This window comes from Chaetodon auriga, chromosome 14, assembly GCF_051107435.1.
Source record: "Chaetodon auriga isolate fChaAug3 chromosome 14, fChaAug3.hap1, whole genome shotgun sequence".
NCBI classification, from domain to species: Eukaryota; Metazoa; Chordata; class Actinopteri; order Chaetodontiformes; family Chaetodontidae; genus Chaetodon; species Chaetodon auriga.
Window position 1 is genome coordinate 15129091 of NC_135087.1, and position 15533 is coordinate 15144623.

Genomic DNA, 15533 nt, shown 5'->3' on the forward strand with positions numbered 1-15533 from the left:
AGGTGAGGCAGTAAAGGGCGGTTTGCAGAGCTTGAATAACAGTGGTGTGTGTGTGCTAATGATGTTCTGAGTCATAGATCTTTGGAAAAATAGGGGCACCAACTTTCCCTGTCTCCTTCACTGAAGTCCCTGGCGTGATGATTGTGATCCAGGCTTGTGGAAGTGCTGAATGTCCTGTATGTGTGAATATGTGTGATTGTATTACCAGACAACCAGCTTCAGGTGGGCCTAATCATCACTGGCCCCATTAAATGGAAGGGTCACAGCGTGGGGTCTGTTCCAGAGATGGGATGACCTCTCTGTTGCTTCTCGTCTCTCCACTGTACATGCAGCTGATTTGCACCTGACTACAGCAGAGGCGTCAGGCTGCTGGTGAGGAGGTGTTTCTGGGATATAGACAGGTGTGAATGATGGTTTGAAGGTGAACTTGCTGGCAGCAGCTACGCAAGGCTGAGGGTGGCACGGGGCTGAATGTAGAGTGTGATATGGAGTGTTGAGTGCATGTTGAGAGGACAGCGCGCGGCACACATGATTACAAGTCTGCAGGATGTGCTCCAGGATTTTTCCCTGAGGATCAGTGACCAGTGCTGGTTATCGCCCATGTTTAGCTTATCTGCGGGTGCATGCAGCTGGACTGAGCCGTACTTTGCAGATCCAGGCCAAGAGGTGGGGGTGGTGGTCAGGAGTCGGGGGGTGAGGGGTGTAATGGCAATGCATACTGACAGTTGAAAGAGTCTCAAAGCCGTTCAGACATCTACTAAATGGCAGAAATATGGAGCATTTAGTGTGGCAGCTAAGCAACACGTACACTAATGAATGGCCTGTTTCAAACTCAGAACAGATGAGATCACTTGGTTTTTTTTTTTACACAAGCAGCCAAAATAAGAAGAAAAGAAAAACATTAGAAAGATGACAAAGAGGTGTGAACAAGCAGAGCTTTTCAGAAAATAAGCCGAAAAGATGAACTGACTTTTGAAAGACTTTTGAAGCTGGACAGCGTATTGAGGTAATAATCGACAGAGATGATTACTTCTCTTTTCCATGACTGCCACCCGGAGGGACTCACAAGCGCTTTTGTTTCTGTTTGTTTGGACCTCTGTAGAAAGAGTTTGGAAATGGTCAGAGAAGTCCAACAGAAAGAATAACTCATCTCGCAGTGCTGATTCCCAGTTCTAGTTCACAAAAACACTGCACATGATTATCCATGAGGTCGTCCTCTTCCTCTATGGTCTGTCTTCTTCTTTGTCCTTGTCTTTTACTGCTCTGCCTCTCTGCTCCCTCACTCTATGTTTTCCTCTCTCTGTGAGGTCTGGTCCAGTTGCTGTTTCCCATGCGGGGACAATAACAATGTGTTTTGGCACCATCAGGTCTCCTGCAGTCTTCTTCTATCTGTCTCGCGGAACCCTCAGAGTCCAGCAGCAGCAGAGTATCACCAACACAGTGATGCAAAGCTCTGGTTCGAGGCAGTCCTGCTTGAACGTTTTAGGGTTCAGTGAGTTCAACCAGCCCTGAGGGTTAGGTACACCACTCTTTCTCGGCTTTCTGGTCTGTGAATTGGCTGTTTTCTGTGAAGTAAAGAAAGAAAGAAGACATAAATCTAAGCAGATGACTGGTCATCTACGGAGTGGTACATCCCACTGTCAAAACAGACATGTGAGTCATTGCTGTGTGAGGTGGTCTTCTAAGTTGTTTGTTGGAGGATGAGCCCTTTAGCCGAGGTGAATGCTTTGGTTTGAGCAACTTTTTGGAGCAGTGTAGCTAAATAGCGACGACAACGTCAGTCTGTTGTTTGATAGGTTCGGTCCAGCACCGAGACTGACATATCTCAGTATCTGTGCTTCAGAGAACTGCTTGCATGTAGACTCTTAGTCTTGTTTTGCAAGGTCTTAGGAGCACATATCAACCACAGATAAAGTAACAACGTCTAAGCCAGCCTTTAGTGCTAATAGAATAACTGCACACCGCACAGAGTGTCCACTTACAACATCATCTGTTACCAACTACATCAACACTTTCTAAAAGTGTAATGACACATAAGGTTTCTGGGTTCGATTGGCATCAATAGACATAATGACTCAGTGCCGGACCCTTCCTACAGTCACAGCTCAAATCCTCTGGCTGCATATTATGCCCAGCTCTGGGCCTCCTGCACTCCCTCCATCTCCTTCTACTGTGAGATCCTGTGACCTGCCACCAGCTTGTTTGACAATTATAAGTGGCATACTTGCTCACCCCTGTCGTGCTCCAGCGGAACGTTAAGTGGACCTCTCAGAAGTTTTAATCTGCAAATCTAAGTGATGATGATGAATTCCTCAGTGGATTGAAACCTAAAAGAACCCTTGTGTCCCTTTCCCACCACACCTGGCTGGTGTAATCTTCCCTTTCATGCACAGCATCATTGAGACTATTGAATAAGTAAGCCTGGAACGTGTACGGTTACAGCAAATGAGTAGAGGGCTGTAACCCAGATTTTCTACTTTGTCATAAACTACTTTGAGTGGGTGTAGCTGGAGATATTTGTCATGCAGATGAACTGAAACTGTGTTGTGTGTGTGTGAGTGAGTGTATGTGTGGTTCTTATACAGTTCCGATGGACCTAAAGTGCAGTTTTCCCTGGTAAACGGTGGTGTCACACATGTAGAAACCCTCATGTTACGTTGCTGATTTTGAGTAGATTTTGTATTTCTAGAGTGTTTTACAGGCCTATGATATTATTGTAACACAACCTAAGTGATTTCAAGAGTGAAAGGATGCTTTTTGTTACAAAATTTTTAAAAACCTGATGTAAACTTGGCACGACCAACTGTACGCACAACATTGACATGTTATCACCTTGTCAAGCGGCTGATGTTGGCAAATGTGTCAGCAAGCAGTTGCTTATTTTCACGTCCAGCAGACACATTCTGGTACACAAATTAAGTCTGATAATGACGCTTCTTTTAGCTCACTTTTGATCTACACCAACCTGAGGGAAATATGTGGCACTTTTGGCACCAACATCAGGTAGCATCCATTGAGTTTGTCCATTGAGTTCTATTATTAATGAGCTGAATGCAACACTGACAAGAGACTGTGGTGAGACTTGTGGGCCAGAAAACAAAACAATGAGCTGAAAGAAGCTAAAACGCTCTGAGGGTCGGGCAGTTGGACAATAGCTTGTATGGATTTATCACTACAAGAGCCTCCTTTCACATTGCATGCAATCATTTAATATATTTTTCAAGCAAAAATATTGATTATTGCAGCTTTTAAATACATTTAGGATTGTGTGTGTCACTGATGTCTTCCAACCATCTGAACCTTTTGGAGTTGCTCAGATGTTGTCTTTCTGTTACGAGTTGCTCTCTTCTTCTGTGGACCTCATCCAGGTTTACTGAGGGTTTAGATCAATGGGAAGGAGGAAGGTCGACAGCACTGTGACTCATTTCTTTATTCTTGATTTTGCAATCCTAATTTTTAGACTTGTTTTATTCAAGAAATATACAACATTAATTATGTGTGAGCAGCAGTGTGGCTGTATCTAAGATTTTGCATAACAATTCCCAGTGATTTTAATAGACTATAAACCATCAAATGTTTTATATGCCTTACACCTCAAACCTCCCATCTTATTATAACCTCTCCTACCTTGACAGTAACAAAGAAATGAGCAACCAAAAGTAAGTCATCTGATTACACTTTGCCTCGTCCAAAAATAGCTCATTGTCTCTAATTTGGTGAAAATTAATCAAGCTAATGAGGATTCTTGTAAATTAAGAGAGCATAATTAACTCTATCTCCTCTTGATTAAATCACATCACATCCTGCTCTTTCCCCACACATACACACATACACACATACTGTACACCTGTGACTATACATAGACGGTTCTAGTGGTTGGTTCCTGTGGTTCGTGTGGGCTTTGGGGGGAGGATCCTCAGGTAAAGGTGCCAGATTTACAGGCAGACCTCCAGCTGGCAGAGGAATGTCGCAACCTGTGTTTCAGCTGTAAATTCTGGCATAATTACAGTGCCACTAACTCAAACATTAAGGTGAAACAACCACCTTGCGAGGGGAAAATGATCACTGCTTAATGTTATGTCTGGGACCCAGATTTACTCCTGTCTTTGTGGGGGGAAGGATGGGCAGCAGGAGCAAGAATGTGAGAAATGTGCGAGTTCTCTGACCTTTATGAAGGTGAAGCAGCGAGTTGACATCATTACTACAGCTGACATGTGCGTGCTTGCCATCACATGAGCTAAAGGAAAGTAGATACAGGTCAAATGAGGGGGAGAGTGTAAATTACGTTCAGTATAAATTGTTCTGTGAATCCATAAACTTTATGTTTCCTTGACGTATAAAACATACATCAAAGATACAAATTGTTTGAACTGTCACTTCCTGGCAATGATGAGTATGGAAAGGATGATTGATGATAGTGTTTTTTCTTTAAAAGTCTGGCAGTGCAATGGTGGCCTGTGGGTTCAAAAAAAATAGGTCAACATTTGTGAAATATGATCATTCAGTTTCTTTAGTTGATGAAAAGATTCAGAGTCCAGCCATTTTCATATCTATCCGTTCATTATAAACCAGTAGTCGATTAGCTTAGCTTAGCACAAAGACTGGGACGGGGAGACAGTTAGCCTGCTTAGTAATTAACAGTAACAACTCCTTTTTCTTTGGAAAGATCCAGGCTAGCTGTTTCCCCCTGTTTCCAGTCTTTATGCTAAGCTATGCTAACCCAAATCAACTCAAAATGTCAAACTATTCCTTTGAGGCGATGACCATGTAAGTCCAGCTTGAGCCCAACCAGGTACCTTTGTGGCATGTCATTCCCAATTTCTCTCTTCCCTCATTCCCTGCCAACTCTTTTAAAAAAGGCATTTTATTATCCTCACATTGAACACTGTGTATGACCATGACGATATTGAACTAAATTAAGCAAACCTGTAAAGAAAATTTGAATCTGAGAGATAACTGGCCTGTGAGTGTGAGTGTTGGCGAAAAAGAGAAAGCTTTTGTTAAAATCACCTCTTTTTTTTAATGTAGTGCTACCACCGTGTGGTGAAATGCAGGGAGTGCAGTGTGACTGGAGTTGTGCCTCATCCCATAGTGTTCAGGCTCATTTTATCACACACAGCATCAACTCGATGATAATTCTGCCTCCCTGCCAATCAACTCACGTGTAAGAAGAAACGTCTAAGGGCAGGAAGCCTTTAATCCTCCCGGGCCCAGGTTTTTACTGGCTTAGTCACACACTCTTCCTGTTTTTCTCCCACTATTAACCACTAACAAACAATACTAGGAAGGGGTCTGCTCTTTGTCTAGACGGTGCTCTGTCAGCTGCGTCTGATCTGATTCAGTGTGCAGCTCAACAACAGTCATGACAACTGACCTGTCTGGCTGAGGTCAACGGCACGACTGAAGCGAGGCTTGCCGTAGGTGAATTCTGATGCACCCTGCTCTTTGTGAATTTCATTTTCCCAACATTGTCCAACCTGTTGAGGATCACGATCATGATCAGGATTGTGTGCTTTCTTCATGTGACTAGCAATCACTGTATTACTTGAGATGAAAGGCGGATATTATAATGTCAGACACATTTACTGAAATGGTCAAACTTGTTTAAAATAAGCACAAAAAAGAAAATAAGAATTTTAGACTAAATGATCTTGCAATTGCATGATTTAATCAATAGAGGGCAGAATGATACAACTATGCTACATTCAGGGTTTCTTTAAGGTCACTGGAAATTGGAAAGAAGAAAAACAGAATTTAATTTTATGGCACAGCGAGACGATCATTGATCAGATAGTTCAAGAAAGGACACAGAACCACTTGACTGACAAAGTGCTACAACTTTCACCTCTCTCCTGCAATGATCCCACAGGGCAACATAGCAATAGTGTTCTACAGGTGTGAAGGCTCAGGGGTGTGCATAAAATCAACTGCAATGCGCCTCATTATTTAGAAAATCAATGGAAAAGCAAATGCGGTGAAATCACACCACAAAGTCTCCTCCTATCAGCTGTCGTCTATCCACTCTGGAACAGCTGGTTGTTCTTGTATAAGAATACAAGACTCTGTGAAGCTTATGATAGTTTAGTGCACCTTAACCTTTACTTCCATATTATTCCATGCAGCCTCTGAACGGCAAAGAAGAAGCACCGAGCAACAATCTGCCGAACTCGAAACTGTATATGTCAGTGCTGCAGCCTTGAGGTCTGCTACTCGTTTGCAAAACAGTGACTAACTTCGTGTAGTGTGTGACTTGACAGATATCAGCAACAACTTACTCTCTTTGAACCTTCAATACCACTTTGATTCATGTGTTAGCTGACATGACAGGTCCACCATGCAGGCTGCAAATGACTCTGTGTGTGTGTGTGTGTGTGTGTGTGCGTGTGTGTGTGTGTGTGTGTGTGTGTGTGTGTGTGTGCCTGCCAGAGTTCTAAAAAGAAAGAGAGGGAGAGCCAGTGTCACAGTAGGTATAGGGGCAGACTTTCTGGAGCCGACTCCCACATGCCCTCTGACTACCTGTCACTGGTCAGATCAACCTCGTCTCTCTGAGCAGATGATTTGATAAGAGAGGCAGAGAGAACAAGAAAGAGAGTAAGAGAGGGAGAGAGAGAGAGAGAGGGAGCAGGTGAAAAGCAAGACTGGATGATACAGAGCGAAGGGAGTGGAAAAGATAAGAGGTGGGACATGCAACAGGGTGCAAAAGTGTGAGTACCGTAAGTGAAGGAGGGTGACAGAGACAAAGGAGAGAGAGATCAGCAAAAGGGAGAGAGAGAGAGAGAGAGAGAGAGAGAGAGAGAGAGAGAGAGAGAGAGAGAGCAAGAAAGAGAGAAAGGAAGAGAGAGAGACAGCAGAAAGTCTTGCCCTGAGGCGTCGTTTCTCTGTCTGCACTTGGTGCAGGGAGGCCAACAACAGTGTCATACACAGCTGAAGACATTCACTGGCAGCCAAGAAGCACATCTGGATTTCTCATAATGAAATGCAGCAGGCTGCAAAGTTTTCCTGTGCAAATATACAGTAGAGAGAGCAGTCGCTGTGAATGTCAGTTGTTAAGTTTGTTTTTTTAGAACACTTAGAAACAGCTTTAACTTTATCATAAGCACAGCTGAATGAGCACTGATTTACAGTTTTACATTCTTTTAATATTGTCGCTATTGATGGACACTGGATGCATTGCCATTTAACTGTCAGCAAGTGAAAGCAGTGTGTCTAATCCTGTGGCTGAGTGCACCACTGCCAGCCATAGGGTACGGAATCTATCATTTCACGGTCTTATTATGTATTTACTGCTTCCAAAATACACCAGATACACACAAGCGAGCGCACACACATCTCCACACGAACTCACTGCCAAGCTGTCCAATCCTCTGCATGTGCAACACATCCTCCACTTTTCTCCCTCCCCTTTTCAACATCCTTGCACAATACAGAAGAGTTGCACTCGGGTTACACGTTCAGGTTGGACCTCTCGATTGCTCCCCAGGGCTGTTGGGAAGAGAAGTGGTGGAGAAAAAAAAAAAAAAAAGCAAAAGAGAGGAGATGATGGAAGGAAGGCCCACAATAACAGTCTGTTTCCTCGCATGTCAGGGCCTGCAGCCTAACCTACTGCACCTGTTGTGGAGGCTCACACTAGCTGGAGAGCGATATGCAAGGGAGGGGTGTAGAGTGGTGAGGTCTGGGCTGGTGATCCAGTGTGGCACCTGTATCGTGGCCCAGCTGGGAGACTGGGAAGAGGCCAGGCCTGGACACAACTCAATGCACTTTGTCAATATCAACTAACACTCTCTGCACACTTGACGACCCCTGTAGCCTCCTGCCAACCCTGTGTGCATGCACGTATGTGTGTGTGTGTGTGTGTGTGTGTGTGTGTGGTGTGTGACCCCCACCCCCCCACCTGCTCAGTCTCACTAGGTAATTGGGTAAGTGTGTAATAAGGTTGGTCATGGGTATCTGCGACCAGGCTGGGGTAAATGTGACCCAGGCTGCACCACCGTTGGTGGAATAGCTGAAGATCTGTCTATGATTTGGGCAGTGCTGTGGGGGAGGGAGGAGTGGAGCTGCGGTAGCACTCACATTTAAGTTTGGTTCAAGCTGCAGGATTTTAATATGAATCACTCACATCCCCCATTTTATTGGTTTCTGTGTAATCACGCTTTGTTGGAGTATGTTTTATTTAACAGCCTCAGCAGTATTTTACATGTTACAGCTTGTTGTAATTGTGCTGAAAAACTTAAAATGAGAGAGTGTGACTTTATAGGATGCAAGGTTTGGTGACCAACAGTGCAGATTCCTGCTCAGAGCTCTTCAGAGCCCATCACAAGTATCTGACAGCACCGCGGAGCCCCCTTGGCCAGAAATGCGATCTTTTCAAGTTTCCGTCGAGAACAGCTTGTCTTGCCAGTATTCCTCAGGGGACTGCTGCTTTTATATCTGACTGGCTGTCTATGCCACACTACACCACACCAGAGGAGTGGTTTGCTCCAGCCGTCACTTCAGACAAGAGGATGAGTGATCTCCTTTCGGTTGCATCGCATTTTGTGGTCTTGATGACATGTTTTCAACACAGCCTTCCTCGTTTTCTCTGGAGGAGCACTCTGCATCCGTCACATCTATCACACACATGAGGGGGATTTAGTGAGACAGCTCTCTGTAATGCCCTTACTCTCTAACTCTCCACTGATTGCCGTATTAGCGAGGTTGTGTGACCACATCATCAAGAGCAGTAAGCGTAGCGTAGAGCTTATTATCCCTCATTGCCTCCGCCAGGAACAGGAAATGAACTAAGCAAGGCCAGGGGCTGTTCCAGGGCATGAATTCTCCAAGGGCTTCGCACTAGAGTGATTACGCGACTTTTTATACCAACTAAGCAAAACACAATTACCCAATTCCCTAAACTACATATCACATTTGTATAATAGGTTGCAGTTGGTTTTGATGTGCTGAGGTAAGTCTGTGGGGTACATTTGAAGGAGGGTCCATTTGGAGGTCTTGTAGCTGTCTGGTCTAAAGTTTTCTTTTGCACTTCAGAGAGTGTGTACCTGTGTTACCTGGGCTGTCAGAGAGACACCTGAGATGACTGACAGCCTCTGACTTTAAGTAGGTGAAGTGTTGGGTCAAAACTGCAGTACAAGCTGGCTGGCAAGCCTGCCACAACCCTACATATAAACACGCTGTTTCCTCTCTCTGACAGGGCTGTCACTGGGCATTACTGCTCACTACAACCTGCGCTTTCTTTTCTTTTTCTCTGTTTCTTCCATTCTCTGTTCTCTCACTTAGCACTAAAGTAGCCTCCCCTCACTTTCAACTCCCTCCGTCCAGCATGTCGCTTCGTATTAAACGCCTTCTCCCTCAGTCCATCCATTTACTTTATAGTAAATGTCTCTACCTCTCACTGTCCCTTTCAACTCTTTTTCTACCCAGTTCCCTTCTCCCTCCTCCTTCCTCTGTTTGACCAAGTCTGTAGTTGTTGTCAGACAAGGCGGTCTCTGTCTGAGCACTGCTCTTGTGTGAATAAGCGCATCTGTGTGCATGTCTATGTGTGTGCTTGCAACTGTTGATATCTGCGTGCATGATCATGCTCTGTGTGTGTGTGTGTGTATGTGTGTGTGTGTGTGTGTATGTGTGTGTGTATGTGTGTGTGTGTGTGTGTGTTTAAGCACGCCTGGGCTGAGCCTTGGGGGCAGTCCTCCTTTGTCCTCCCAACCATCTCCCAGAGATGGATGTGTCTCCAGGGAATTGGCCTCAGAAGAAAAGCACCTCCAGCTCGCTCATATTAAATTCTGCTGAGCAAATACAATCTACCAGCATGCTTCCCCCCCCACCCCCCACCCCCTTTCTTTTTGAAAGGAGCTAATTTAATGTGTCTGCATATGTGTGTGTGTGTGTGTGTGTGTATTTGAGTGGAGGGCAGGGAAGCGAGAGAGAGCCAGTTGAGGAGACTCAGTAGTTGAAATAAAAAGAATCTACACACATCGTATTTCAAAACACGCTCATTTTTATGGCGGGACTTTATTCCAGCTTCTCTCACACACATTTTGGAAAAGCTCACGGAAAGCATTTATCATGCAGCGGGCAAGCATATGTCATGGCTCGGATATCTTTAGAGAAATGCTTCAGTTCCTTTTGTTGACACATTCGGATGTCACGCTATTCCCTTCTAGCCTTTTCTGTCAGAGGCCTTGGCGTGCTGCTGGCCTGCTTGTCCTGTTTGAGACCATTTGCTGTAATGGAGTCGTAAAAATGTGTGCTGGCCCTCGTTTGCCCATCCACACAGGAGAATAACAGACAAGGGGAGAAGGTTTGGAGGGAGGCTGCTGGCTCCCTCCTCTCCTCGCCTCTTTCCTAATGCGTCCACTTGCCTCTCCCTGATTTTTCTGCCTTCCACTCCTCCCCCACGCTTAAGGCTCGGCACCTGTGGGCCCCTCCCCCAGCCAAACTTTTCACTCCCCCTCCCTTTGGCAGGACGCCCGATGCACTGACACAATCATGGCTCTTTGCGTGAGAGGGACTGCCTCGCTCTCTCTGTGCCTGCCTGACTTGTGTGTGAGGAGACACACGTGCACTTGTGTATGAAATTGAGGCAGCACATTTAATTACACACATCCTTGTGCAGCTAAGAAGTGAGACAGAGTCAAAGTTTGAGCTGAACAACAGCTAAGTTTGTGTACTTGAGGTGATTCAACTCTTGCAGGAGTAGCCTCTAGCCCTCAGAGGTTACTCCTCCACTCCTCCATGCTTCTCCCTGCCTCTCGTGTTCGCTTCTACTTCGCTGCTACTTCAACTCCTTACTTGTCGTCACACAAGCTTGTTGTGCAATTGATTCTGATGTGATTTTACTAGTAAAGGGAGATTTGAATAGCCTTGCACCTGCTCTCTAGTAAATGGCACTATAAAACAGCTGGAAATGTAAAACTATTTCCACATCCCCATGACCAACGCTTGCCAGGCCGTCCTCCCCCCGTGCATCTCTGCTCCTCAAGCGTTAATTCTTTGTCACTTCTCTCCCTGATTGAAACCTTGAGCCAAAGCGCAGTCTTGCAAAATCACCCTGCCATCTCTCCTTCCTGGCACCCAGGGCTTCAGGGCACCGTCCCAAACATATGGTTTTAATAGCCTTTCCTCGCTCGCTCTTTTTTGTTGATTCACTTGTTTTGCATTTCTGTTTCGGCACACATGTGTATATTCACACGCAGTAACACCCTTTCATGACATTTCTTAACAGAAACATAACTTTAAGACTGTCTTGTCACGGAGATGTGATGGATTCCCGCTCTGCATGCATTCACTCCTTGCGGCATGTGGCATTGATTGCACTATTCTGATCCCGCTGTCAGCCAAGCAGTCCCTCAAGGTTAGGCAGTAATGTATCACTCATGGCCTCAGGCTCATCTACTGTTTCCACTGCACATCTTCCCCCTGGCCTGAGGAATTGTGTATGGTTTTCATTAGAGGAAACTCTGCCAAGGAGCAATCATTCTCTTAGGTTTCCTCAGTATTGACCAGTGTACTGTATGGACTAACTGCATCTGTTTCCCTGAAGGATCTGATGTTGCATACAGAACTGCAGAGTTACAGCAGATAAACCTGGATCCAGAGAAGCAATCCAAAGTTCAGAGGAGTCAGTAACTGAATAATTCCATAAGCATAATCAGTTCCCTCTTCTGTGGAGCTGTGTTGAACATTTGCAGATATGTATGTATATTCCCTCTACACTGATTTACCAGGCTGGGATTCATAACTGTGCACTTTGATACATGGTACAAAGATAACTTAAAAAGATTTTTGAAAGCTTTGAATTCTTAAAGACTTTTGCTTGCATCAGGCAGTATAGTGTGTAAATGAGATGAAGCTGAGGGAAAGTGTTTTGTTAGTTTGTGTGATCAGAGCTTCAGAAGCTGTGTGATCTTCAAACAACCAACCATGACCACGAGTAGTGGCTAATCCCCATCATGTGACCATGGGACAATTTGAGTGAAACATGAATGAATGAAGACCAATAATTAAAGCAGCGGATCTCCTCCATCAAAAGAAGTCGGGATGAGGTGGCTGCTCTTGAGTCATGCTGGCGGCTTTAATCTCGCTCTCTAATTGGGCAGCGGAGGAGCAAACGAAGATGGAAAGAAAAAAGCTTTTATTTTCTCAAATGATTCAAACATGGAGATCCATCTTCATCTGGCTGCAATAAGTGCACGTTGTAGTAGGTTGTGTCTGACACGAACAACAATTACACAGTGTGTTTGGTTCTCTGGCTGAGGAAAGTTTTCACACAAAGACTCAACAGGCGCTGCCAAATGCTGTCAGCTGGCTAGTTTCCAATGAAAAACTGTGAGCCAGACACACACACACACACACACACACACACACACACACACACACACACACAGCACCTTGCATCCACTGCCCTCCTACAATGTATCACCTGGATGCTGGGCAGTGGCCAGCAAAGGCACCCTGCTGAGACAAAGGATTAAGGTTTTTCAAACAACCCCCTACGGCCAAAAGTCTCCTAATGGGACAGTGATTACCAAACGGCGCAATAGGCCCTTAACTGTTTGTGTGTATGTAGGTTCTGGTGTGCACATGTGAATATGACTGAATACTCATGTGTGGATGTGTGCTAACCAACCCACTAAAATCCTTCATAACTCTTCCCATATTCTCTATTTCAGGCTTCTGCAGCCTCCAATAGAACAGTCAAAAATTGAAATGGCACCAGATAACGCGAAACGAAGTGTGTGTGAACAGAAGGTCGTAGAGGTCTGTCAGTAGTCTCCCTTACTAAGCTGCACTGGCTAACATGTTAGAGAACAATTTTATGGCACAACATTAGCCTTGACTTGAAGTCTTGTGTCTGATCACCTGATGAATACAAATCTAATACTAGTCCTTTTAGCTCTTGTTTTTCTCCAGCAACTCCTCAGGTAAAAAACAAAGAATTTAGCTTGCTAATTTCAACTTTCTTGCTCATTTTGTTATTTGATGCTGGGCAGATAACATTAGCTTGAAGTTGTTTTCGAGCTCTTTGCTGGAATATTTGCCCAAAGAGCTCATGAGAGCTGTTTGGACTTGACACTGAAAGGAAATACTTGCAGATAGCAGTATTAGCAGTATAAAAAATAATCACGACTTTAAATCAACTCTAGCATTTACAGTTCATAGCTGTACAGTTGGTTGTTCATCTGTCCTCTTGTGTTGGAGCACTAAACCTCACAAACACTGACAAGATGAACGTTCTCCATGAGGCCTGGTGAAAATCTTGCCTGCTGTCATTATTCCCTGCCAGACTTTCTCATCTCTAGCAGTGTGTGTGTGTGTGTGTGTGTGTGTGTGTGTGTGTGTGTGTGTGTGTGTGTGTGCGCACCAGAGGTCTGACTACTGGTGCCAGCTGTGAACAGTAGTCCCTCATTAGCACTATTTTCATGTGACCTAGCTGCACTGCAAGGGACACACACACACACTTTCAAACAGTTGCATACAAGATCACAAATGCGCACTCTCTCACACACACACACACACACACACACACACACACACACACACACACACACACACACACACACACCACATGACCAGATGAAGAGGAACCATTGTTTGGCATCACAGGACCTCTTAACACAGACACACACAATTCTCCTTCTGCATTGCCATTCGTGTGACCACCAGAGTCGCTCTTGTTTTAATATTCTGTGGGTTACATGCTTCCACATGCTTCCATCGCCTATAAACACACAATCCCTCTGTGTTAATGTCTATAACTATAGCTTCTGTGTTCACGTGTGTTTCCAGCCTAACAGAAATCAGTGTTGTGTCAGACTAACGCATATAGAGATCTGAAGCACAAGGGTGAGCCCCCTTTGCTTGCTTCTTGGCTCGGCTCTCAAGTTTGCCCAGTGTGATGAGGACTCATAGAGCTGTCAGGCTGTGGCAGGCAGTGACAGTGGCAGGCCATTAGCCCGCTGAGCAAAAGCGGGTTAGGTCAAACCCCTGACCTCCAAGTCTGAGGTCTGACGGGGACCGCAGAGATCAGGGGTCAAGAGGTCGCAGGGGTGGAGCCGTTTGACCAGCGCTAACCCCTGTTCTCCTTTCTGTGGAGACCGGTCACAAGACAAACATGCCCAGCTATGATTTATGAGCTAATGGACTTTTGACTTTTCTTTCTTTTACATAGGATGATGTGACTTTTGTTCTTGGACAGTTTTATGGCTGCCTTGACGTTTACGTGTTTAACCTTTTTCATTTCGTACATGTAAATGAAAATCTGTAACTGCACAAAGCTATAGCAGGGATAACATGGCTTTGAGCAATGTGTTAATGAGGATCTTACATTGTGTTGCTGCTGGTAAACACTGAGGATGCAAACATCAGTACATTATTTACTGAAGCAATAACGTCGGCAGTCACCTGGACCAGTGGTGCAAACTGGTACTTTACTTGAAAATTTTTATTTTCTACCACTTAATACTTCTACCCCACTGCATTTCAGACAGAAATATTGTACTTTATATACAACTCCAATATTTAAAAAACAGCTTAGAGATTACTTGAAAATGAATGCAAAGTTGTGATGATTACTTTTTCATCTCTCCTGCCCCATTAATCATCTCACAACCCATCAGACTGCTGTTGCGACCGCTTGAGAGGGCCCAGTGCCTTGGGACCACTAGACTAAACTAGTGCAAAGTACTTAAAACTAGCTCCACTTCAACCAGCTACAACAGTAAAATGCTGCATGGACAATAATACATCACTATCAATGTCATATATGATCATATATTTTCTGCAGAACCGGTACTTCTACCTTTGAATCTTTAAGCGCATTCAGCTGATAATACTTCTGTCCTTACTTAAGTAGGATTTTCACATTCTTGTACTAGTACTTTTAATTACTAAAGGATCACAGCACTTCTTTCAAGACTGACCCAGACAAGTGCATTTCCAGGCATTGTGAATCAGCTGTTTTCAGTGTTGCACCACACTCCAGCACACAGACAGGTTAGCGCAAACAAAAAACATTCTTAAAATTAACGGCCATGTATCAGTTTATGGAAGCACGTCTGCTTAAAAGTCAGTCCTGCATTGCCCCACATACTCTAGAAATCACTTTGGTCACGATCATCACACTCCTCTTTCTGAAACTGCGGCAGCTGTCGTCTCTTTGTTTCTGGGTGAATGCAAACACACACAGCTGTGTGACTCGTGTGTAAAACCACAGATACTCGAGGGAAATGCACCTGTGACAGAGTGAGATTATCACGCCTGCCGCCACTGTCGAAGCCTGACCTGAGAACCACATCCCCTCACCAGGCACATGCACCCCAAGCCAGTACATGACATGCTATCTGCCCCATTCCTGCTCTCCTCACTTTTTCTAGAGGTGTCTAATGCACTTGTGAAGATTTATACTGAAAAGTGATTCACAGACAAAAATAAAACCTTAAACAAATAACAGCTAAACTCAGCACTATCACCAGGTCGAACAAATATGCAGCAGAAAATAATACCGCCCCTTACAGTTGACAATCTTTGGGGACGTCATG